This window comes from Capra hircus, chromosome 9 (genome assembly GCF_001704415.2).
Source record: "Capra hircus breed San Clemente chromosome 9, ASM170441v1, whole genome shotgun sequence".
NCBI lineage: Eukaryota > Metazoa > Chordata > Mammalia > Artiodactyla > Bovidae > Capra > Capra hircus.
Window position 1 is genome coordinate 57,976,343 of NC_030816.1, and position 26,140 is coordinate 58,002,482.

Below are 26,140 nucleotides of genomic sequence, written 5' to 3' on the forward strand. Positions count from 1 at the left end.
CTCTCTTTAATAGAGGTTTCCATTTCCCCTTTTTTTTCCTTACAAGGAGATTGTAATCATTCCATAAGAATTTATAACGGAAGCTCTGGAAGAAAAGTTAAAAGTGGAATAAGTCACGTAGAGATTTAAAAAAATATACTTCTTTGATCTTATTCAAATTAAAATTTAAATAAGAGTCTCCCACTGTGTTTCCAGTCTGATATAACTAGAACTTCAAAGTCCTCTCTCTCATTTTCTCAACCAAAAAAAAAAAAAAAAAAACAAACCCACAGCTGGACAACTGAAAAGCAGCAACGTTTTTAGATACATCGAGAACTGAAGTCAGCACATAACCCCCAAAGTTAGAGAGACAGGCTTGCCTGGAGTAGGAGTCCACTGAGGCAGCCAGTCCTGGTATGATCACTCCAGCGGTGTTTGCCAAATTACTGGACAGGCTTGTAAGATAAACACAGGGTGGGGGGCAGGGTGTGGAGGAGGTTTCGGTGTTAGGAGGGTCCTCACATTTTTATAACTTTTACTCCAGAAGCCCAATCAGGTTCTCTGAGAGAATAATGAGAAAGTAAAACATCCTGTGCTGCTTCTTATAGGAAGAGGAAAAATGCACCCACTTTGAAATACAGAGCATTCTGTTCTCTTGACCAAACTTGTCTTCAATGGAAGGACTTCCCTGGTGGCTCAGACGGTAAAGCGTGTGCTTACAGTGAGGGAGATCCGGGTTCGATCCCTGGGTCGGGAAGATCCTTTAGAGAAGGAAATGGCAACCCACCCCAGTACTCTTGCCTGGAAAATCCCATGGACGGAGGAGCGTGGTAGGCTACAGTCCATGGGGTCACAAAGACACGACTGAGCGACTAAACTGAACTGAACTAAACCTTTCTGGGGGACAGTAAAATCCCATCTCTAATCCTCTTTAACCTACCTGTCCCAACTAAAGGAGGAAAGAAAATAGGGCTGTTAAATAGCCCTATTTAAGCTGATGGATGGAATTCTATTGCAAGAACAACAAAAAATAAATAGATTTAATAGACAGAGGGCTAAATAACTCCTCCCCTTCCCCACATTTACTACTACATCAAGCTGGCAATTCCAGCCTGCCTGGCACATACCATTTGGGGGAAGTCTTTACGTGGATGATTGTTGTTCTTGGAACAGAATTCCATCCATCAGCTTAAACTGTGACTGGTGACACCAATAGCCTCTCTTAGGATGACTCAGTAAAATCTTCTGATCCCTAATGTTACCTAAAAACTGGGTTTGCCTCTTGGTGTGTGTTGAGCCAGAAGATATAATCAACCTAAAGGGCAGAAGGAAGGATTTTTTTTTTACTTGCAACTAGTAAGAACACTGAGGATATTGCAAAATGGGGGAAGTTTTACACTAGGGTACATTGGTATTCATGAAGGGCCTTGAGCAAAGAAGAATTCAGCATAGACTTAGGGCCAAAGTTGGCACTCCAAGCTCTCGTTGGCTGGAGTTAGGAGTGCTAGTGCTAAGTCACTTCAGTCATGTCCAACTCTTTGCGACCCCTTGGACCGCAGCCTGCTAGGCTCCTCTGTCCATGGGATTCTCCAGGCAAGAATACTGGAGTGGGTTGCCATTTCCTTCTCCAGGGGATCTTCCCAAACCAGGGATCAAACCCGTATCTCTTTGTCTCCTGCATTGGCAGGTAGGTTCTCTACCACTAGCACCAGGAGGGTCATCATCTCTTCTTAGATTCCAGTCAGCCTGGTGGTTGAGTGAGTGAGTCCTCAGCAGGTGTTTGGATCCTACAAAACAGCTCAAGAATGTGCTTCAGACTGATCTACCTTCAGAATTGACCTGGGAGTCTTTACAACTCATATACTGTCTCCAATATAGTCAAGTCATATTTCTGGCCTCTATATAGCTATCTGCTTTTTAATTTTTTTCTTTTCCTCTGGGAGGCCCCCCTATCCTATGTGTCTACAGGTACACAAAGGAAACAATGAATGTGGCAATTTAAGGGATTAGACTAATTCTTGCCCCAGCACTGCCACCAGCTTGCTGTGGGACCTTGGAGAGTTCATTTCTCTTATCAGCCATCTCCTCAATTGATACAGCTAATCTAGTTGATCTAGCTGATCCAGCTAATTTAGGTTCAGTCCAGTTCAGTTCAGTCCCTCAGTCATGCGCGACTCTTTGCAACCCCATGAACTGCAGCATGCCAGGCTTCCCTGTCCATCACCAACTCCTGGAGTTCACTCGAACTCATGCCCATTGAGTTGGTGATGCCATCCAGCCATCTCATCCTCTGTTGTTCCCTTCTCCTCCTGCCCCCAATCCCTCCCAGCATCAGGGTCTTTTCTAATGAGTCAACAGTTCGCATGAGGTGGCGAAAGTACAGGAGTTGCAGCTTTAGCATCAGTCCTTCCAATGAACACCCAGGACTGGTCTTCTTTAGGATGGACTGGTTGGACTTCCTTGCAGTCCAAGGGACTCTCAAGAGTCTTCTCAAACACCACAGTTCAAAAGCATTAATTCTTCGGCGCTCAGCTTTCATCACAGTCCAACTCTCACATCCATACCTGACCACTGGAAAAACCATAGCCTTGCCTAGATGGACCTTTGTTAGCAAAGTAATATCTCTGCTTTTTAATATGCTGTCTAGGTAGGTCATAACGTTCCTTCCAAGGAGTAAGCGTCTTTTAATTTCATGGCTACAATCACCATTTGCAGTGATTTTGGAGCCCCCCAAGACAAAGTCTGACACTGTTTCCACTGTTTCCCCATCTATTTCCCATGAAGTGATGGGACCAGATGCCATGATCTTCATTTTCTGAATGTTGAGCTTTAAGCCAATTTTTTCACTCTCTTTCACTTTCATCAAAAGGCTTTTTAGTTCCTCTTCACTGTCTGCCATAAGGGTGGTGTCATCTGCATAGCTGAGGTGATTGATATTTCTCCTGGCAATCTTGATTCCAGCCTGTGCTTCTTCCAGCCCAGCGTTTCTCATGATGTACTCTGCATATAAGTTAAATAAGCAGGGTGACAATATACAGCCTTGACGTACTCCTTTTCCTATTTGGAACCAGTTTGTTCCATGCCCAGTTCTAACTGTTGCTTCCTAACCTGCATACAGGTTTCTCAAGAGGCAAGTCAGGTGGTCTGGTATTCCCACCTCTTTCAGAATTTTCCACATTTATTGTGATCCACACAATCAACGGCTTTGGCATAGTCAATAAAGCAGAAATAGATGATTTTTGGAACTCTCTTGCTTTTTTGATGATCCAGCAGATGTTGGCCACTTGATCTCTGGTTCCTCTGCCTTTTCTAAAACCAGCTTGAACATCTGGAAGTTCACGGTCCACATATTGCTGAAGCCTGGCTTGGAGAATTTTGAGCATTACTTTACTAGCGGGTGAGATGAGTACAATTGTGCAGTAGTTTGAGCATTCTTTGGCATTGTCTTTCTTTGAGATTGGAATGAAAACTGACCTTTCCAGTCCTGTGGCCACTGCTGAGTTTTCCAAATTTGCTGGCATATTGAGTGCAGCACTTTCACAGAGTCATCTTTCAGGATTTGAAATAGCTCCAATGGAATTCTATCACCTCCACTAGCTTTGTTCATAGTGATACTTCCTAAGGCCCACTTGACTTCACATTCCAGGATGTCTGGCTCTAGGTGAGTTATCACACCATCATGATTATCTGGGTCATGAAGCTCTTTTTTGTATAGTTCTTCTGTGTATTCTTGCCACCTCTTCTTAATATCTTCTGCTTCTGTTAGGTTCGTACAATTTCTGTCCTTTATTGAGCCCATCTTTGCATGAAATATTCCCTTGGTATCTCTAATTTTGTTGAAGAGATCTCTAGTCTTTCCCAGTCTTTTGTTTTCCTCTATTTCTTTCACTGATCACTGAGGAAGGCTTTCTTATCTCTCCTTGCTATTCTTTGGAACTCTGCATTCAGATGTTTTCCTTTCAGATATCTTTCCTTTTCTCCTTTGCTTTTCACTTCTCTTCTTTTCACAGCTATTTCTAAGGCCTCCCCAGACAGCCATTTTGCCTTTTCGCATTTCTTTTCCATGGGGATGGTCTTGATCCCTGTCTCCTGTACAATGTCATGAACCTCCATCCATAGTTCATCAGGCACTGTATCAGATCTAGTCCCTTAAATCTATTTCTCACTTCCACTGTATAATCATAAAGGATTTGATTTAGGTCATACCTGAATGGCCTAGTGGCTTTCCCTACTTTCTTCAATTTAAGTCTGAATTTGGCAATAAAGAGTTCATGATCTGAGCCAGTCAGCTCCTGGTCTTGTTTTTGCTGATTGTATAGAGCTTCTCCATCTTTGGCTGCAAAGAATATAACCAATCTGATTTTGGTGTTGATCATCTGGTGATGTCCATGTGTAGAGTCTTCTCTTGTGTTGTTGGAAGAGGGTGTTTGCTATGTCCAGTGTGTTCTCTTGGCAAAACTCTATTAGTCTTTTCCCTGCTTCATTCAGTATTCCAAGGCCAAATTTGCCTGTTACTCCAGGTGTTTCTTGACTTCCTATTTTTGCATTCCAGTCCCCTATAATGGAAAGGACATATTTTTTGGGTGTTAGTTCTAAAAGGTCTTGTAGGGCTTCATAGAACCATTCAGCTTCAGCTTCTTCAGTGTGACTGGTTGGGGCATAGGCTTGGATTACTGTGATATTGAATGGTTTGCCTTGGAAACGAACAGAGATCATTCTGTCATTTTTAAGATTGCATCCAAGTACTGCATTCTTTTGTTGACCATGATGGCTACTCCATTTCTTCTAAGGGATTCCTGCCCACAGTAGTAGATATAATGGTCATCTGAGTTAAATTCACCCATTCCAGTCCATTTTAGTTCGCTGATTCCTAGAATGTCGACGTTCGCTCTTGCCATCTCCTGTTTGACCACTTCCAATTTGCCTTGATTTATGGACCTGACATTCCAGGTTCCTATGCAATATTGCTCTTTATAGCATCGGACTTTGCTTCTATCACCAGTCACATCCACAGCTGGGTATTGTTTTTGCTTTGGCTCCATCCCTTCGTTCTTTCTGGAGTTATTTCTCCACTGATCTCCAGTAGCATATTGGGCACCTACTGATCCAGGGAGTTCCCCTTTCAGTATCCTATCATTTTGTCTCTTCATACTGTTCATGGCGTTCTCAAGGCAAGAATACTGAAGTGGTTTGCCATTCCCTTCTCCAGTGGACCACATTCTGTCAGACCTCTCCACTATGACCCCTCCCATCTTGGGTTACCCCGCGGGCATGGCATAGTTTCATTGAGTTAGACAAGGCTATACTCCATGTGATCCGATTGGCTAATTTAAGGGAGGTCAACAAAATGCTGATCTCACAGGGCGACCTTAAGGATGAGATAAGACGAGCATCTGAGAACACCTGGGTGTATACCTATGCACATGTGTTTCATGTGCAATATCATGGCTTATAATAATAAAAATATATTTGATCTTTATCCTCGTAGACAGAGGAGCGTTGCAGACTATAGGTCATGGGATTGCAAAGTGACTAAGTGACTGAGAGACTAACACTTGACACTTTTTCCTCCACAAAGCTTTTGAAATCCTTAGAATTTTTTGTGATTAAAAAAAATAAAGATGTCTTTTGTTTTGTTAACAAAGTGACTTTTGGAAAATACCTAAGGCTGAGAGCTGGTTGATAGGAGAACCAACCAAGTGTTTAAAAGCTTGGAACTTTCAGTCCCATTCTCCCTGACCTCCAGAGAGGGAAGAGGAGCTAAGAATTGCATTCAGTCACCTATGGTCAATAGTTTAATCAGTCATACCTATGTCATGATGAGGTTCAGAGAGCTTTCTGGTTTGTAAATGGGAAGACGTGGGAAGACTCGCACGCTCCAGCGGACAGAGAGGCTCAGAGCTCCTCTCCCACACCTCACCCTTTGCACCTCTTTATCTGGCTGTTCTTGAGTAACATCTTTTTGTCGTAAACTGGTAATCAAGTAAGTAAACTGTTCCTCTGAGTTCTGTGAGCACTCTGGGAAACTCATCAAACCTAAGGAGAAGGTCCATGAAACTTCTAATCTATAGCCAGCTGGTCAGAAGGACAGGAGACGACTAGGTCCACAAAAAGAGTCTGACATGGGGAGAACGCAGTCTTGTGGCATCCAATGCCATCTGCAGTTAGATGACATCAGAATTGCATTGAACTGTTGGACTCCCAGCTGATGTTGGAAAATCTCTTGATGGTGTTGGGGGGGAAATTCACACATCAAAATCAGGTGTCAGAATCATAGCTGGTAATCAGAAGTAGTATTAGAGTCAGAAATCTAGTGTGTGTGATAAAAGATTAGATCTCTGTTTCCCTACAGTTTCTAAGTCTACTATGGGTCTCAATCATTCAGTTGCGGGGACTCTGTGAGCCTATGGACTGTAGCCTGCTAGGCTCCTCTGTCCACGGGATTGTACAAGCAAGAATATTGGAGTAAGCTGTCATTCCCTTCTCCAGGCGATCTTCCTGGCCCAGGGATTGAACCCACATCTCTTGTGTCTCTTGTATTGGCAAACAGATTCTTTACCACTAGCCTCACCTGGGAAGTCCTCTTAGCATATGCACCTACATATTAATATTTAATGGCTAGAACACTGTCAATCTCCTATTGACATTAATCTAATTGATAAAGTTGTTTATATTGTAAGACTATATATGTTTACCATAGAACTTAATAAGCTTTAAAAAAAAATAGTCTCTAATCATTATTATATGACTTGAACTGACTCTCAGGAAAAAATTTTTTTTTCCAATGAATTATATACTTTGCTGCCTCAGAAACACTAGCTGAAGCCAGAAGAGTGGCTTCACTTTCCAAAGTAAGAATTTCAATAAGGAAGACACAGCAGTGAAGGCTGAGTCTAACAAGGTCCTCATTAATGAGTCATGGTAAATAAAATGAGAATTAGGGAGGAGAAGGGGGAGAGACAAAAATAGAGCTCGAAGAAATAAAAGACATGGGGGTGTTAAAAGCTAAAGGCCCAAACAACATGGAATATAAAAAGAGGGACACTAGGTTGTTTAGTCACCGTAAGAGCTGAGAACACCCATGGGATGCAGTGACTCTGCAGTTCCTGGGACTAGAAAAGGGGCAGAGGTTGGTGATATAAGATGCAAGGGGTGAGGGGTGGTGAGGAAGCTGGGGCCACTAGATACTAATGCAAGCTCCAAACAACTGTCTAGAAGAGAGAGAACCTGGAAAGAACCAACACAAGGCCATCAGGGGAAAGAAGCCCACATCCTGCACAGACAGAGGAGTCCAGAGTACAAGTTCCATCCTAGCCCCTGGAGAGAGACTCCAGGTATGATGGAAACAGAGAGGCCAAAGGCATTTTCTGCTGCCTAGAATGTCTCCAGCTTCCTGGAACTGGATTGAATTAAATCAAGTGAAAATAAACACTTGGGAAAAATCTAGAAAAGTGGTTGTCATATCTTCTAGGGGAGGGGAAATGTGTCCCCAAACTTGGAGTGATCCTCAGCCTCTCCCACTCATCCTAGAGAGCTCCTCTTCTCTCACATACGTGTGCCTCTTCCCAGAGTTAATAAGTAACCAACAAGGAAAAGGACTCAGGATGCCAGGGTCAAGGGACCAAAAGTAACTGGGGAAAAGGTGACAGGGTGGCCTTTTCTAGGGAAGATCCTGTCTAGCACAGGCTGCAACAAATTCCAGAGGATGAGAGGGTTTAACCAGGATTGGGTACATTCTAAGAGAATAATTTCAGAAGGAAACAGTGCATGTTCTGAAGTAGATCATTTATTCATTTATCTCTTTTAAAATTTCCATTCATAAGTATCTAACTTCCATACAAATATTCCATAAAAGTAGAATAAGGAGATAATGGAACAATTTCAATTTGTTAAAAAGTTCTTTAAAAGATACCGTTGTTTTTAACTTTCTGTGTCTTAACTGACTAGGACCAAACACCCTCCACATTCTCCACACTAACCCTGTGCATTTACAAATGAGAGATACAGTGCTTGCACACGTTAGAGCAGTGACCACACAGGGACTCTTTGTGGCTCTCCTCCCATAGATACTGTTGCAGCATACATGGACACAGTGACCCATTAGCGCACCCACACAGAAGATGCCTGCAGCTCCCAGAGTGAGGATGTAAAGTGTGTGCTCGCATCCATTTCTTTTTAAATCAGCTTAAGTTGGCTGTTTCAGCAGTCATGGCACATCTTCTAAACAGTGCATCTTTTTCTTTTTTTTTTTTTTTTTTTTTTCTGCTGCAACGTGTTTATTATGTGTCAAACAACTACACCACAGCTTACTCCACACACCTGTAGGAGAGTGCAGTCTTGCCTGCATATACTACAATGAGGTAGAGACTTCACACACAGCTTCACGAAACCCACAGAGTAGCTGGGATATGCAACAATGCAACGTCAGCTCAGCAGGAGGGAGGAGGGGCGTTATGACACTGGTTCTTTGGCACACAGCTTCCCAAAGAGGGGCAAGTAGTTTTTTTTTTTAAAAAAAAAAGGAAGGAAAGAAGAAAAAGTCAAGTTTTCAAATTCCAGTAGCATTTCAGTCGACCGCAACTGTTGCTTCATACGCTTCTCAAAAGAAGGAAATCAGGGTAGGGTACTTGTCCCCTCTGAGAGAAAGAGCTCCTGTGAGCCTTCATCTGCCCCCACCAGAAAGCAGCCCTTTTTAGCTCAGTTACAAAAGAAAAAAGTCCTGTGACTTTGTGATTAAAAACTTCTATCAACCCTCCCCCCCCACGTAAGTGCAACTTAAGAAGATGCACTGTTTAGTATTCTAAACAGATACTACAAGCTGGGCTCTCTCTTTACCATCCTCCCCCCACCTTTGCCAGGCTAATCCTAAAAGGATGGCAGTGAATGGGGATCACTGTAGTTACCTGGGCGCCCTAAGCATGGAGGACCCCTCTTAAACACTTTTCCATAAAGGGCTAGAACCAAGATAGGCAAAGGGGCTCCACCTTGGCTCTGCAGACATCCGTCTCTTGAAACCTAATCAAAGAAAGCAAAGGATTAACTTCAGTGCAGATTTGGTTTCCAGCCCACAGGCCTTCTCTGACAATGTCACTCTAAAAGCAGCATGAAGTAGTCAAAAGCCCACAGACTTCGGAATCAGAAGCTCCCTGTTTCAGATCTACGTATGTAGTAATATCAGAAGGACTTTGGATGAACATGCAGTAAATAAATCTACTGCCCTGGAGATCTATGCAAATAAAGAAAACATTAGCTGCTGGCTATCATTGGCAATCAATATTTTAATTTTAATTCCTCCATAATCTGTTCCTTTGATTCTCAAAAATCACATTTATGTAAGAAAATAAAACCCCAAATTCTCCATCACAACCTAAAGACAGTCTAGAACTACAACTTGTCTTCATATCATAGTGTCTTTGTATAAGTTGTTGATATTAGGTGAACCATCTGTTCAAAGGAATTTATCCTCCTGAAAATCCTCTACCTCACAGTGTCTTTCAGGGGCAAGCTGACTCCCACTGAGAACAATCTGTGGGAAAACGTAACTTGTTCCAAATGTGCCATTGAGGGAATCTTCAAACTTGGTAAAAGCTGACCCCATAGGCTCACCACAAGTTTTCAGGTAAGGGGTTTGACATTTCAGTAACGTGCATACCTAGGTAGGAAAAGAAAAGAGAAGTGGTTGGAAATCATGGAAATGTTTCTTCATGAATTACATGAAGAAACACGAATACTGGTTTCAAATTTTGCATGGTCACAAACTAATAGAATCATTTCGTAAGAAATGAAATAGGAAGTTATGAAAGCATAAGCATTTTCAAGATAAGGAAGGAAATACCTATTACACTGACCTGAGTTCAATTTGGCTATGGCACCCCACTCCAGTACTCTTGCCTGGAAAATCCCATGGATGGAGGAGCCTGGTGGGCTGCAGTCTGTGGGGTTGCGAAGAGTTGGACCCGGCTGAGTGACCTCATTTTCACTTTTCACTTTCATGCATTGGAGAAATAAATGGTAACCCACTCCAGTGTTCTTGCCTGGAGAATCCCAGGGATGGGGGAGCCTGGTGGGCTTCCGTCTATGGGGTCACACAGAGTTGGACACGACTGAAGTGACTTAGCAGCAGCAGCAGCAGCAGAGTTCAGTTTGAATCTGTGTCCTCCATAAGAGTCTGCCTGCACTGAAACTGTCATTTGGCTTGGATGACTTTTTAAAATTTTTTAGCTTAAGCTTCCCTTTCTTTAGCCAACTTGACAACAAACCAAAAAGTTTCTCAGACATGAAGAGCAATTTTAAGTACCCACTAACCTATCTAATTTATTTGTATTTGAGATTCTTCACCTGAATCAACAAACAACAAAATAGAGAGAGGAGCCTTCCCTTAAACATGGATTTTTAAAGGATAAACTCTAAAAACCTGACTAAGTCTAAAGTGATTTTATCACCCCAACAGCAAGATTTATTTCAATATTACTAATGGATGGTGGCTGCAGCTTTCTTTACCTCTGCCTTTGCTTTTTCTATGTGACTTGAATTCTGTCTAACTCCAATTTCCCCTCGTGTAAAACTGACAATATACTCTTTGCTTCTTTCTTTATTCCCAGGACTAACGTTCTTTAAATAATGTTGGTATAGAAACCCATAGTCTTATTAATTCTGTGACATTAAAGTTAATAAAAGAATCATTAAAGAACTTTTCTGGTGGTACAGTGGGTAAGAATCCACCTGCCAGAGCAGGGGACACGGGTTTGATCCCTGGTCTGGGAAGGTTCCACATGCCTCAGAGCAACTAAACACATGCCCCACAACTACTGAAGCCCACACGGCCCACAACAAGAGAAGCCACTGCAGTGAGAAGCTTGCACACCCCAAGGAAGAGTAACCCCTTCTTGCGGCAACTAGAGAAAGCCTCCTCACAGCAAGGAAGACCCAGGGCAATCAAAAATAAATAAATATTTAATTAATTAATTTAGGGGGGAAAAAAGAATCATTAAAGAAATGCATGGCTTGAAAATGAAGCTGTCCCAAGACAGTGGTTGCCCTCTGGGGCAGGACTGGAGGGGAGGTACCGGTCATGTGCACCTGATGTTGTGGGTGCTGGCAGAAAGCAGGTTGACTCTCAGGGCTTGGGACCATGCTGAATGGAAGGGAGAATGGAAGGGCCCACACTGAGAGGAGGGGCAGTGTACTGTACAGGCCTTGGGTAGAGGATGCTGTCAAGCTGAAACTCTTCCACCACCGCAGCCGGGTCATGAGAGAAAATGTCAAAACAAGTGAAAATGCCCAACGTCCCAAAGGGAATGTTGAGAGTCACATGTTCTGAATCCTCGGGAAAATCAAAGTGAACTTCAAGTGCAAAAAGATTGAACTGTTAATGAAAAGCAAAGAAGGGGAAGATTTGTAAGAAAACTGGCAAATAAAAGTGATTAATATTTGCAAAATCTTTTCTTGCATGTATTTTAGTGTGCATATTTAAAACCATTACACATAAATTAGTGTAAATTATACCCAGTGTTCCACTGTCTTGTGAGTTTTCTTACAGGCCCTTCAGCTTGTCCCCTGGACTCGATCGATATCCCGGGTCCATAGACAACACTGTCAGGCATCATTCTGAGAGCCGCCCATGACCTCTAAGGCCACAACCCCAATCTTCCTTGCTAGTGAAGGTCTCGCTCCTCCCACAGCCCCGCCCCTGGGAGATCTCACTCCCTCTCGACCCCGCCTCCATCAATCCCGCCCCTGTCTTACCCCACCCCTCACTGGTCCGACCATCAAAAAACCCGCGAAACACTTCATTTTTCTCACAACCAATGAATCAACCAATGAGATCATATCTACAAATGATATTTAAAAGATGAATATTTGTCTTAAAGTCACTTGAAATTTCGAACCTCACAAATTTCTGATGGTTTTCCACTCAATTCTTTAAGTACTAATATCACCGCCCATGTGAAGTTTAACATGTGTTAATAAACTGAACTTTGTCATGTCTCTCCATGGTATGGCTAGGTTTATATAAGTGAGGTGAAATAAACTGGAACTTAGACAATGTAATAGCTAAACCTTGTTAATTAGTAAGCCATTAGAAAATTTTCTCCAGCTTGATTATTGCTCCCAAACTCCGTCTACCCTGGGCTCAAGAGTGCAGCCTTGTGCTCTGCTCAGGTTTCTATTTGGCCTGATGTGTGCGTATGTGCTCAGATATGCACACACCCCATCCCACCCCCACCACTGAGGTTCCCAAACTCTTCTGTCCTCTGCTCAGGTGGCAGCCCATCCTTCATTCCCAGGAGATCGACTCAAGTGAGGCATGTGGCCCCTAGGCGGACTGAAGGAATAATGAGGTTTTTGTGGGGTTTCTAGGAAAGAGAAATTCAGTCTTCCTCTGGATTTTGTCACTATTAGGATATGCGCTTTGTAACCAGCAGCCATGTGGCTTCTGAAAGGATAGTCAGCTGAGAAAAATTTGGAACTTTTTTACAAGGAACTGAGAGCTAGAGGGTGACTTTCCCTGGTGGTCCAGTGGTCCACACTCCCAATGCAAGGGACATAGTTTCGATCCCTAGTCAGAGAAGTAAGATCCTGCAGGCAGCATGGCATGGCCTCAGAGGATAAAAAAACACACCATAAAAAAGAGAGAGAGAGAGCTGTGGGGATGGCTGACATCTTCCAGGTGTTAAGAAACAGGCCATGTCAGAAACTAGACCTATCCTTTCTATGATTTATATTTTCTCAGGTACCTGAGCAAGGGCATTCCATTGCTTTTGTTGTTACTGTTTCAAATCAATTTCACTTGGGGGGTTTTCTATCACTTCAATCAAAAAAAAGATCTTAATGGAATGAATGACTAAAGCTTAATACCAAACGCTAACAAATTGGGTCAAAAAACTTACTCTAGTATTAAATCATGTGATGAAACAGAATTTCTCCTTCTTTCTCAGAGAATATTAAAATCCTATGAGGCTATTAGCACATCTGCTTTAATATTCTGCCAGATTCTTTTTTATGACTAATTCAAATTCAGAACCCTTAAATAAAAGTCAAAGTAGTTAAGTCCCCTTTTCAACTAAATGTAATAATTAAGGAATGTGTTTATAACAGTCCCCTCACCAACATTCAACAAACAAGTCTACATAGATATCACAAACAAAAATAAGTCAAGATCAGGTAAGGCACAAGTAATTCTCACCTTATGATAGTGGGCCATAAGCCTGCCCTCAGAATTAAACACCACATCAGTGTTGTCTTGGTAATGACCATCAGGGGGACACTGAGGATCACTGGCATTACACAGATTCTTGTCCCCGATATTTGCCACAATGTAGATGAAATTGTCCTTGGCCAGACAGCTGAGTCTTTTTTGCACAGAGGTACGGCCAAGCCTAATTCCATAGATATTGCCTTAAACTTACACTGTGTTAGCGATTTTTGAACATCCAAACTGATACTTTATTTGCCTGTCATTATAACACACAACGATTCTAGGTTAAGAATCAACAGCAAAGATTTAAAAGCTTATATGCAATACAATGGCTTCGCAGATGGCTCAGTGATAAAGCATCTGCCTGCAATGGAGGAGACACAGCTTGGATCCCTGGATCCAGAATATCCCCTGGAGTTCAGTTCAGTTCATTCCAGTTGCTCAGTCTTGTCTGGCTCTTTGCAACTCCATGAATTGCACCACGCCAGACCTCCCTGTCCATCACCAACTCCCAGAGTTAACTCAAACTTGTGTCCATCGAGTCGGTGATGCCATCCAGCCATCTCATCCTCTGTCGTCCCCTTCTCCTCCTGCCCCCAGTCCCGCCCAGCATCAGAGTCTTTTCCAATAAGTTAACTCTTCGCATGAGGTGGCCAAAGTACAGGAGTTGCAGCTTTAGCATCAGTCTTTCCAATGAACAGCCAGGACTGATCTCCGTTAGAATGGACTGGTTGGATCTCCTTGCAGTCCAAGGGACTCTCAAGAGTCTTCTCAAACACCACAGTTCAAAAGCATCAATTCTTCGGTGCTCAGCCTTCTTCACAGTCCAACTCTCACATCCATACGTGACCACTGGAAAAACCATAGCCTTGCTAGACGGACCTTAGTAGGCAAAGTAATGTCTCTGCTTTTCAATATGCTATCTAGGTTGCTCATAACTTTCCTTCCAAGGAGTAAGCGTCTTTTAATTTCATGGCTGCAGTCACCATCTGCAGTGATTTTGGAGCCCCCAAAATAAAGTCTGACAGTGTTTCCACTGTTTCCCCATCTATTTCCCATGAAGTGATGGGACCAGATGCCATGATCTTCGTTTTCTGAATGTTGAGCTTTAAGCCAACGTTTTCACTCTCCTCTTTCACTTTCATCAAGAGGCTTTTTAGTTTCTCTTCACTTTCTGCCATAAGGGTGGTGCCATCTGCATAGCTGAGGTGATTGATATTTCTCCTGGCAATCTTGATTCCAGCCTGTGCTTCTTCCAGCCCAGCGTTTCTCATGATGTACTCTGCAGAGAAGTTAAATAAGCAGGGTGACAATATACAGCCTTGACATACTCCTTTTCCTATTTGGAACCAGTCCCCTGGAGTAGGAAATGGCAATCCACTCCAGTATTCTTGCCTGGAGAATCCCATGGACTGAGGAGGCTGGCAGGCTACAGTCCGTGGGGTTGCAAAGAGTCAGAAAGGACTGATCAACTGAGCACACACATGCAATACAATCTTCTTCTTTATGAAAACTAACCTATTCTAGTTGCCAGATTCACAACAAGCAGTGCAAGACCAAAGCACAGAATGGGTAGAACAGGAAGAGGAGAAAGAAGAGATGCAACATATTTTCTTATGAGGTTCTCCCAGGGAGACAAATGAAGGGCTTTTCTAATGGAGAGAATCTTTTCCATAATGCAAGCCTGTTCGTACTAGGAGGCAGTAAATAGTAGGTCCCAGGCCGATCATCCTCCAGAAATGCAGCTTTAGGTACTAGAAATATTTTTTAAAGGAAAGGAAAAGAAAAGGAAAAAAAGATTTCACCTTTTGTCTGTGTCCTTACATGTCAAGGTAGCATAATAGCTTCCCTTCTACCTTAGAGGGCCCTTGTGTGAAACCCTGGGATAAATGCACACTATGAAATTGCTTTTCAAAGTAATGCCCAGACCTTCCAGATTGGGGATGTTTATCCTAGAAGTAAAAAGGGGTTGAGGTGAGTAAATAGGTAAGACTACAGCTGGCTTCAGATAATTAAAAGACTCTAATCTGAAGATGAGTCACATATTTGAACATGCTATAGAGGCAGTATGGACACCAAAGGAAGTTATGAGAGATTTCAGTGGAAAATAAGATCCAAATTTCTGCAACTAGAATGCGCTAAGAAGTGGATTTACTAGTTATGGAGATTTCAAGTAGAAGACGATGCTTCCGGACGCTCAAAGTCCATTCTGTTAGCATGACTCAGTGGAAATGGCTGTGTCTGAATTCCAGTGAGGCTAATTACCAATTGTGAGACCTTAAGCCCCCTTCTTTTCTTCATATTTAAAGTGGGAGATACTTCCCTGGTGGTGTAGTGGCTAAGATTTTGTGCTACTGATGCAGGCGCCCAGGGGTTCAATCCCTGGGCAGGGGACTAGATCCCACATATCCCAACTGAAGATCCCGCATGCTGCAACGAAGACTGCAGATCATGTGTGCTGCAAGTAAGACCTGGCACAGCCAAATAAATAAAAATAATAAAAATAAATGTATATTTTTTAAAAAAATGAATAAGTAAATAAAAGGGGAATAGTTATACCTGCTACTTAAACTGAATGAGACAATGTGCTTAGTGTACCAAGTGCAGATTCAGGAACCAAGTAGGTGCTCAATAAATAAATAATGGCCATTATGGACTTTGTAACAACAAGAAGACTGCCCACAGACACTGATGACTTGATTGCTTGTAGAGGCCATTCAGACTCTCCATGGTTTCTCAGTCCCCCTACAATTGATGTTGAACTAATCTGAATAGAAAGGACAGATTTATGACTATTATTTCAGACCATTTCTTTTCTCTTGCCTTCAGGAAAAACAGAGTAATACTGTCAATGTGCATATTCATTAAGGAAGGCCTTAATAAAACTATTATATATTTTATTTTGGTTTTCTTTTTCTGGTTAGATAATTAGGGCAGTTTAATATTTCCTATTAGTTCCCCATGGGGAAAGCTCCAGGAAGCATGAGATGTGTCAGTATTCTAAATGATAGTATTTAAATACACAAGGATGACTATATGGACTTCAATTATCCTTTTAGAGGTGAGTGTGACTAGGAAAGAAATGGTGGCTTTCTTTACCAATATTAGCATTTTCTTAAATACTAGATTTTTCCTTTCTACAACACAGAGCTGAAAGCTTGCCATTTGCATGTCTGAAAGACTCAATAATATTAAAGTTTCATCTGTCACCTACTTTCCCCATTTAAAATACTTCATCAGAGACTAAATTAATCAAGCTTTAGGACATCTTTCCCCTAGGAAAGTCCGTTTTGTCAGCCCAGGAAAACAGAGTGTATTTCAGTCTAAGCCTCTTGAGTTATTGCAAATAATGAATCCTTCTTGCTCTGGGAAAATCCCCATAAGCAAGCAAACATTGAGTCATAATTATGTGGTTACTGTAAACACAGACTGTGCAACATTTTGAGAATATTTTTCCAAAGGTGACAATCCCAGGGTGAGACTTGACTCACATGTAAGAACTCTTATGTTGCAACATTGGACTTGACTTTTCAATTAATTTCAAATGGTCAGAATTATTAAAGAGGTTTTTCTGTTTGTGCACTTGATAATAGCTTTAAGCAGATGCCTGTAAATTTTTAAAAAAGCACATTAAATAACTTTTTAATGCATTGATTTTGCCATCATGTATGATCTATTTTAAAGAGTAAGTACAACTAAAATGATTTCATAATCTTTCTTATATTTTATGCAGATTTTCTTTCAGAAAGTTATGCTTAAACTACAGCTATAAACAATTGCTACACTTTCTTGAAGGACAAGAAAGCAAAATTTCAGATCCAGCTCCTGTTTAAAAAAAAGCAATTTTTTTAAAAAAAGTAATAATTAACACTCAAGAGGGCACCATACTGTATAGATTCTATTATTTCACTTTGCATTCATTTTGTGGGGGTGGGGTGAGGTCAGGGGTGGGATTTGGCCATGCTGCATGGCTTATGGAATCTTAGTTCCCCAGTCAGTGAGGGGAGGGCCCCAGAGGGCCAATCAGGCCCTCAGTAGTGAAAGCTCAGAGTCCTAATCATTGGACCACCAGGATATTCCTTACACATACAACTACTCTGTAAAGTGAAGTAGGAAAGAAAATTATATTATCTCTATTTTACTTCAGGAGTTTAGGTTTTCTGTCCCACATCACTCAGCCAAGAGGTGGTAGGATATAGTCTCAGAAAAAAACACCTCGTATTCAAGTCCTGTGCAATTTCCACTCACCATACCGATGCCATTGCATGCCGATATCAAAGCCCTTTGGAACATAAATACATTCATCTTTTTACCATTCCTGCAAAGGAGGCAGGTATGCATGGGTGAACCCTTACTTACAGGTGAGAACCTAAGTCCTAGATTTCACAACTTTCTCACTTTGTTGAAACCACTTAATCGCATCTATTATAAAACTTGTGTGTACACATATTATTCATCCATAAATAACCAGCCAGACATCATCACAAATCATTTACCAAACAGGAGACATGCCAGATGGTGCACAATACAAAGAATTAGAGAAGTCAAAGTCCAATGCCACAGACTGTCAGCAACAATACTAGTCAAGCTTACTAAATTTGCTACGTTACAATATCACAACTTATGGTTTAAAGATCAAAAGGTAATGACTTTACCTCTGGGGTCTCTACATGGAACCCAGTTTATTTCAGGATCTGGGATATCCTCCAGATAGGGACAAAAGGTCTCCCTTTTGAAGACCTAGCCGTAAATTCCATCTTCTGGGGTCGCAATGATTTGTGCGCCCTGCTCAAAACAAGTAGGAGCAAAAAAATTTCTACTGAATTCGAAACACTCACATTCTTGTGAAGTTTCAGATTTTCTTTCCAATATCCCAGCCAGTGTATCAGGGGCAATACCTGCCTGGCTGCCAGTTTAAGTGCTTTCTCTGAAACATCTATATTCTTGTTCATCAGGAGCAAAGCTTCTTCTTTTAGCACAGGTGTTTCTGTTCTGTTTGGGTAATATAACAGCATGCTTAAACACTGCAGCAAGAAAAGTATCCAGTGCACCAACCAAGCACCAAAATGACCACATATTTTAGAAAATATGATATAATCATAGATAAAATTTAGTGCACTTTGTTAAACTCAGATTGTTGTACTTTGTATCACTGGAAGAGCTTTTATGTTAAAGACCTGCCTATCTGCTACCACTATTTATACTATCTCAGGAATAGATTATACAACACAGTATTGAGAAAGGATATTGTGCAAGAAGTACATAATTGGATTGACTCTAGCACATGATACTACTGTTGGCACTGTTAAGAGATCCACCCAAATCTAAAATTGGAAGTAATGAGCCAAGCAGATGAGTCCACCCCCTTCCAAAACACATTTGGGGATGAACTCTTTTCTTTGAATAAAATATTTTATTAAACTATTTCAATATTTTCAATCAAAATATTTTATTAAATGGCTCAATATTTCCATTAATAGGACCAATGTGGAATCATTGTAGTAGGAACTATCATAGCAACGATTCGTGAAAACTTACATAGTTAGCTGCTGCTGCTGCTGCTAAGTCACTTCAGTCGTGTCCGACTCTGTGCGACCCAGTAGATGGCAGCCCCCCCGGGCTCTCCTGTCCCTAGGATTCTCCAGGTAAGAACACTGGAGTGGGTTGCCATTTCCTCCTCCAATGCATGAAAGTGAAAAGTGAAAGTGAAGTCGCTCAGTCGTGTTAGACTCTTAGCAACACCATGGACTGCAGCCTACCAGGTTCCTCCATTCATGAGGTTTTCCAGGCAAGAGTACTGGAGTGGGGTGCCATAGTTAGCTGTGACAGACACAAAACAGAGTCTAAGGCAAGCCTCAGTTTTAATAGAGCTCCCAAGCTAACAGGAGAGAACATTTGCATACATACTAATGACTGAAGTCAATGTTTATGACCAGTGGCCCTAAATGTTTGCACTATAAGAAGCTATCGGCAGAAACCACAGTTGCCAGTTTCTCTTGGAAAGCCTGCCTAATAGTCTGAAATATTGGAACTTTACCTGAACACTGTGTAAAACATAGATGACAATATGGTCAGTGATGATGAGTGCCCAGCTGGCTGAGTCTCTGGGCCTCTCTGGAACCCAGCCAATGCTGTAAAGTTTATGTGCAGAAACCAAAGAGCTAGGCTTTGGGGGCATACAATTTATTCATCTTTATAGGATTTGCTCACTTTTCAAGGAGGCCCTCTTCCCTGTGTACTTATACATGACTCAAAATCTAATCTTCAAGAGGTTTTTTCCTTATGCTTCATCTGATGTAGGGAAACTGGCAAGTTTTAGATATTTGTGCCTTTTTTGTTTCTTTGATTGCTCCAGTTCTACAATTGTAAACCCTTAAATTGGAAAATCCTTTTTTCATTATCAGAATATGCCTTCATTTTCCCAGGTCCCCTACTGAGTTTCCATGTGACTTTATGTCCTGAAATAATAATATCAATCAGGTGCAAATTCATTTCAGAAAAAAATAATCGAGGACAGTATTAGAATTACATAAGATAGATGAATTGCTTTATAATGAGAAGGAACTTATTTTCATGTCAAGTTGAAATTGTACCTGTTGCTTCGCTTGACCTGACTTTCTGAATAGAATCAAAAAGAAACAAAGAAATTTCCCTTCACACTCCCTAATTCCAGGAAGTGTACCAACTTTTTATTATTTTGAAATCAATAGAATCATGTTTCAGATAGTTTGTTACCAAGTATGATTAATAATGTCTTGCCTCATATGTATATGAGGAGTAGGAAGTGATTATGGATACAAGTTGTTTAAACAAGGTTTGAACTTAAATATTCAAGTACCTAACTTGAATGACAGTTCAAAATTATTATGGCATTAGGTATTTAGCATCTAAAGTTCTGTATTAAAATAAATATAATTATGCTTTTATTAATAAATATGTAAGTCACAAAATTTTAAAGTAGAGAAGGACCCCTGGAATAATGTCTCTGAGAGTTCACTGGGTCTCCCCAGGTCTTTAGTTCCAATATCCACTACAAAACCTGCTCTTAATTAAGTAAAATTCTTCCCATGTGTGTATCAAGTCAAGGCAGAGAGTTAGAGCCTTCTCCCACTCTGTCCCACTTTATCTTTCCTGGTCTTAGCCAAGACCACTCTTCTTTTTACATTTTAATACATATACTACCACTCTGATCCTGGATTGATTCCTCACTAACTCGTGCCCCTCCAACTCAAATTTCTCACCTCTTGCCTTTGTCGTTGTTCACTTCTCTGAACTCTGAATGCACTGATGGTCAATAGCCACAGTGTCAGCTTCCATTCCTTATTCTATCATTTAGCCCCTACAGCAGATCCTTTTCTACGTCATACCTTTAACTTCCCTCCATGAACTGTTAACTACTGCCTCTATCTTTAGCTCAAACTTCTTTCCTGAACTCCAGGATTGTTTATCCAGCTGAATAGACTTCCACAAGCTCCTACAAAGCATCAGTCCACTTGCCAGCATCCATACCTATCAATTCTGTCTCCTATCCTCTCACTATCAATGACTGCGAATGCTCTTCTCTAAGTCCATTCCTTATCTTTGTCCACTAGATCCCAAAGACAGTGCTTTGGAAATTCTCTCTTCGTCCCCATCATCAATTTTTTTTTTTTTTTTTTTGTCTATTGGGTTAATTATCTTGTTGTATCCCCTACCCTAAAAAAAAAAAAAAAAAAAAAAAAAAACCCTCTCTTGATCTGACATCACCTTCCAGTTCCTGCTTCCTTTTTTGGCTCCATTGTATGAGAAAATTTTCCACATGATTGTATTCTCTCTCTTAATTCCTTCCTTCCCATCAGGATTTTGCCTCTGACTTAATCACCTTGTCAAGGTTACCATTGACCTCTCCTTTACTAAATCTGGAGAAGGCAATGGCAACCCACTCCAGTACTCTTGCCTGGAAAATCCTATGGATGGAGGAGTCTGGTAGGCTGCAGTCCGTGGGGTCGCTAAGAGTCGGACACGACTGAGCGACTTCACTTTCACTTTTCACTCTCATGCACTGGTGAAGGAAATGGCAACCCACTCCAGTGTTCTTGCCTGGAGAATCCCAGGGACAGGGGAGCCTGGTGGGCTGCCGTCTATGGGGTCTCACAGAGTCGAACATGACTGAAGTGACTTGACTGACTTGACTTACTAAATCAGTTGGTCAGTTCTCATTCCCAGCTTCATTGCCATGTTGGCTACCTCGTTCTTAGAACACTTTCTTCCCCCACAATCTCCTTGTTTTCCCTTCTTTTCCATCCTCCAAACCACTATCAAAGTAATTTTTTATTGAAGTATAGTTGATTTACAATGTTGTGTTAATTACTGCTGTACTGCAAAGTGATTCAGTTACATACATATGTACATTCTTTTCCATTAGGCTTTATTATAGGATACTGAATATAGTTGTCTGTGCTTTACAGTAGGACTTTGTTGCTTATCCATTCTATATATAAAAGTGCAAAGTAATTTTTAAAACTATTTAGTTCATCACGATACTCTAAAATCCTTTGATGGGTCTTTTAGCTTCAGGATAAAGTCCAGACTTCATTTGTTCTTCAATGATCTGATCCTTGCCTACCTTTCTGGCCTCATATGTTTTCATTATGTCTCCTTATTCTTCCTCCTTTTACCCTCCCCTGCCTCAATATATTGGTCTCTGCTTGCAGCATGCCATTCTTCCTCGTCTCTGCTGGCATGGCTAACTCTGCCTACAATGTCATGATTGACTTACCGAGCTGGTAGCTGACAACTCTCTTGTCTCCCAAGGCAAAATTAATCCATCATTACATTCTGTACCTTTCATCATATGTGTTAAATAAGATGCTTGAATGCATGACACAGTGAGGTGTGAGGCATATTCCACTTGCTCAATATTTGATTATTATGATGAGTGATGAAAGTGATGTCTGTCTCCTCTTCTCGATTGATTCTTGGAAAAGTAGCTTTTGTTTTATTCCTCATTACCATCCAGCACAGGATCTTCCCAGTCAGCTGTAGGAATCTAAAAAAACATTGTTGGACTTCTTAAAGGGCACAGGGAGACATCCCCAAGAAAGATCAGAGAACCTTTATTTATAATGTGAAGTAATATTAATGATAAGTATCATGAAGTCGTGAAGTCGCTCAATCATGTCCGACTCTTTGTGACCCCATGGACTGTAGCCCACCAGGCTCCTCCATCCATGAAATTTTCTAGGCAAGAGTACTGGAGAAATGTCTATTTAGTTCTTTGGCCCATTTTTTGATTGGGTCGTTTATTTTTCTGGAATTGAGCTGCAGAAGTTGCTTGTATATTTTTGAGATTAGTTGTTTGTCAGTTGTTTCATTTGCTATTATTTTCTCCCATTCAGAAGGCTGTCTTTTCACCTTGCTTATATTTTCCTTTGTTGTACAGAAGCTTTTAATTTTAATTAGATCCCATTTGTTTATTTTTGCTTTTATTTCCAGAATTCTGGGAGGTGGATCATAGAGGATCCTGCTGTGATTTATGTCTGAGAGTGTTTTGCCTATGTTCTCCTCTAGGAGTTTTATAGTTTCTGATCTTACATTTAGATCTTTAATCCATTTTGAGTTTATTTTTGTGTACGGTGTTAGAAAGTGATCTAGTTTCATTCTTTTACAAGTGGTTGACCAGTTTTCCCAGCACCACTTGTTAAAGAGATTGTCTTTACTCCATTGTATATTCTTGCCTCCTTTGTCAAAGATAAGGTGTCCATATGTGTGTGGATTTATCTCTGGGCTTTCTATTTTGTTCCATTGATCTATATGTCTGTCTTTGTGCCAGTACCATACTGTCTTGATGACTGTGGCTTTGTAGTAGAGCCTGAAGTCAGGCAAGTTGATTCCTCCAGTTCCATTCTTCTTTCTCAAGATTGCTTTGGCTATTCGAGGTTTTTTGTGTTTCCATACAAATCTTGAAATTATTTGTTCTAGTTCTGTGAAAAATGTGGCTGGTAGCTTGACAGGGATTGCATTAAATTTGTAAATTGCTTTGGGTAGTATACTCATTTTCACTATATTGATTCTTCCGATCCATGAACATGGTATATTTCTCCATCTATTAGTGTCCTCTTTGATTTCTTTCATCAGTGTTTTATAGTTTTCTATATATAGGTCTTTAGTTTCTTTAGGTAGATATATTCCTAAGTATTTTATTCTTTTCGTTGCAATGGTGAATGGAATTGTTTCCTTAATTTCTTTTTCTACTTTCTCATTATTCGTGTATAGGAATGCAAGGGATTTCTGTGTGTTGATTTTATATCCTGCAACTTTACTATATTCATTGATTAGGTCTAGTAATTTTCTGGTGGAGTCTTTAGGGTTTTCCATGTAGAGGATCATGTCATCTGCAAACAGTGAGAGTTTTACTTCTTCTTTTCCAATTTGGATTCCTTTTATTTCTTTTTCTGCTCTGATTGCTGTGGCCAAAACTTCCAGAACTATGTTGAATAGTAGCGGTGAAAGTGGACACCCTTGTCTTGTTCCTGACTTTAGGGGGAATGCTTTCAATTTTTCACCATTGAGGATAATGTAGACATTTCTCCAAAGAAGACATACGGATGGCTAACAAACACATGAAAAGATGCTCAACATCACTCATTATTAGAGAAATGCAAATCAAAACCACAATGAGGTACCACTTCACACCAGTCAGAATGGCTGCGATCCAAAAATCTGCAAGCAATAAATGCTGGAGAGGGTGTGGAGAAAAGGGAACCCTCCTACACTGTTGGTGGGAATGCAAACTAGTACAGCCACTATGGAGAACAGTGTGGAGATTCCTTAAAAAATTGCAAATAGAACTACCTTATGACCCAGCAATCCCACTTCTGGGCATACACACGGAGGAAACCAGAATTGAAAGAGACACATGTACCCCAATGTTCATCGCAGCACTGTTTATAATAGCCAGGACATGGAAACAACCTAGATGTCCATCAGCAGATGAATGGATAAGAAAGCTGTGGTACATATACACAATGGAGTATTACTCAGCCGTTAAAAAGAATTCATTTGAATCAGTTCTGATGAGATGGATGAAACTGGAGCCAATTATACAGAGTGAAGTAAGCCAGAAAGAAAAACACCAATACAGTATACTAACACATATATATGGAATTTAGGAAGATGGCAATGACGACCCTGTATGCAAGACAGGAAAAAAGACACAGATGTGTATAACGGACTTTTGGACTCAGAGGGAGAGGGAGAGGGTGGGACGATTTGGGAGAATGGGAATTCTAACATGTATACTGTCATGTAAGAATTGAATCGCCAGTCCATGTCTGATGTAGGGTGCAGCTTGCTTGGGGCAGGTGCATGGGGATGACCCAGAGAGATGTTGTGGGGAGGGAGGTGGGAGGGGGGTTCATGTTTGGGAACGCATGTAAGAAAAAAAATAAATAAATAAACATTAAAAAAAAAAAAAAAAAAAAAAAAAAAGAGTACTGGAGTGGGTTGCCATTTCCTTCTCCAATAAGTCTATATCCCCAAAATAAAAAACCTAAGCAAAACCACAAAAACACATGTAGGGACAAAGACTGTTGAAACTGATGATTCAGAGTCAGCTGACGTAACCTTTTGATTCAGTTTGTCTATGAGAAATCACGTAAGTCCCAAAAAGTGTATACTCAAAGTCAAAGATATGTGGCCACAAAGCCTGTGTTCTCACAGAGGGGCTCCCAAAGTTTATAGTTTCAGTAACCCTCCTGTAAGTGAAGAACATGGCAGCTCAGAAGTAGCCAGAGGATGGGCCCGCTATTTTTTTCACCGAGGTCTGGGTGAGCGGCCATGAGAACATGCCTGGGACAACCTCTGTATCACCACTGACTGCTTCCACATTTTGTTCTTTACTACATCATCCCAGGTGGCATTAGTAGTTAAGAATCCACCTACCTGCCAGTGCAGGAGACTTAAAGAGACTCGGATTCGATTCCTGGGTTGTGCAGATCCCCTGGAGGAGGGCATGGCAACCTTCTCCAGTTTTCTTGCCTGAAGAATCCCATGAACAGAGGAGCCTGGTGGGCTACAGTCTATGGGGTCGCAAAGAGTCGGACACGACTAAAGCAACTTAGCACATATGCACGTTATCAAACTTACCCAAGATTTCAGGGCAGCAGGTTTGCCATGCCCACCATATTCATCAGCAGGAAAGAAAACAAATGAATATTGTCTTATCTGCTGTATCAGACAAGATGCAACCAAGAAAACAGAATCTGCACCAGTTACTTTAAGATAACTTGATGCAGGGATTTGATTAAACAGGTATTTTATGACTGAAGGACAAAAAAGGAACACTGGGGTAACACAGGCAGTAACTACCATTCCTGGCATCCATGAACAAAAGGAAAAGGAGAGTGTAGGAGCTAGAAGCTTTCCAGGGAACCCTGTGGAGCTGAGGCTCAGAGCCCTAGGGTGGGGTGCTCTGCAGTGGGTGTAATAAGCCAGCTCCTCAGGGAAGGCCCCAACAGAGCTGGGACTCATCTCTTAAGGAGATATTTGTTGCTGCTGTTATTTTTGAAGGAGGGCAATGACATCAGTTCTGGGTATGGGAAAAAAAAAAAGCAGAACTAAAAGCTAGAACCAACTGGCACTGGAACAAACGACTGCTGCCAGGCGCAGGTACACTGTACTGTCAAGTGGGCAAACCGAAGCTCCTCCACTCCTTGTCCAATCTCTGGTGTCCCTCTAGCGCATTCTACTGGCAGAACCTAACAGGGAGCCCGGGGGCAAAGGAGAAATATGTTTGCCTACCCTCAACCTCATCATCACAAAGAGGACTACAGCGGTGGGTTTGGAGCTGAGACAATAGCTGAGTAACTAGCACACTAATGTAACTGGACAGCAGACACTGTGAAAATGCATGAAGTAAACCGATGCTCACTTGCATAGATTAAACTCATAATTCCTTATGCAAAAATAAGAAATATGCAGAAT

At 41.3% G+C, this 26,140-nt stretch overlaps 1 pseudogene; it reads right to left on the minus strand.

Annotated features, from left to right (window-relative positions):
• On the minus strand, positions 8,491–18,253 carry LOC102170520 (annotated as a pseudogene).